The following is a 1220-nucleotide window of genomic DNA, read 5'->3' as shown; positions in this document are numbered from 1 at the left end:
GGGGTCACCCCAGTGGGACCCATGGGAGATGGCATTTGCACATCATCTCTTTTGGTCCAGCTCTCTTGGAGTAGGATGAACTCCTGGCACTGGTCTTGTCAGGAGCCAGATGCCCCTTGTTGTTACAGGCTGCCCTGATCTGAATAAAGATACACACAGCTCCTGGGGGAGGTGAAACCCAGTGAGCTCCTGAGTCGAACTGGATTTGGCAGACTCCAGATTAGTGCTGCAGTGGGTGACTGAAACTGGCTCACAAACCAGAGATCTTCCAAACTGCCTTCTGTCTCCAACAGGCACTCTGAAGAGAGAAGCCAGAATCTATCCCCATGGCAAGTTAATTCAGGGAGGGGGAAACGGGTACCATGTATCCCTCATTCTCCTTCCTCTGAGCAGCTGACAGCCTGTTAGAGCATGGAGACCTTTTGCAAAGGGTTTGGTATGCAAAGTGGAAAATTTCTCCAGACCATCCTAACCCTTGGCACCTCTCAAATTCCTGCTCAGAGGCTCCCCTAGTCTCAGAAATCCCAGGAAGGAGACATGAGGAAAGGCTGGCCAGCTAAGCATTTGGACAGGAAGACTTCATGACAGATACTGATGAATGCAGCATGTTTGCTTGGTTATTTTTGTCTTTTCTAAATCATGCTCCCTGTTCCACGGTGATCCACTAAGCATAATTACCCAGTAATCTCTAGGCACATGTGGTTACAAGGTGTTTACCAGCAAACTCTATTAAGTCCCCGTGTAATTAAAGAGGAGTCACATGGTGATGCACATCTCTGGGAGCTCCAGCCCTGCTCTGTACAGCTCATCAGGCAGGGTGATTCACCAGCTCTCCCCACTCAGTAGGGTAGGACTGCTGAGGAGGACGTGGTGCTTCTTCTGTGTTCAGAAGCGTGGTGAACCCTGAGTGATCAGCCTGTCAGTGTGATGAGCAGTGTTAGTCTCCTCCTGTGAGGAGGCTCTAGCTTTTGTGGGGGTGACACCAGACCTGGGGCAGGAGGATTTGTGGTACAGGTGCATTTTTTCAGTCAAAGTGCTCATCACTAGTTCTTGTTTCATCTTTGCAGTGCTGGGGGCTGCTGCAGGCATGCAGTGAACAGGAGGCAAAGCACAGCTCCAGCAAGGGGGAGCCTATCGGGCTGAGATACTGACTGGAGCAGTGATGGTGTTGCCTCATCCCTGCGTGCTTGGTGAGATAGGCTTTGGCTCTGGAAAAGCCT

This window comes from Apaloderma vittatum, unplaced genomic scaffold (assembly GCF_000703405.1).
Source record: "Apaloderma vittatum isolate BGI_N311 unplaced genomic scaffold, ASM70340v1 scaffold25007, whole genome shotgun sequence".
NCBI classification, from domain to species: Eukaryota; Metazoa; Chordata; class Aves; order Trogoniformes; family Trogonidae; genus Apaloderma; species Apaloderma vittatum.
Note: the sequence above shows the minus strand (reverse complement) of the source record.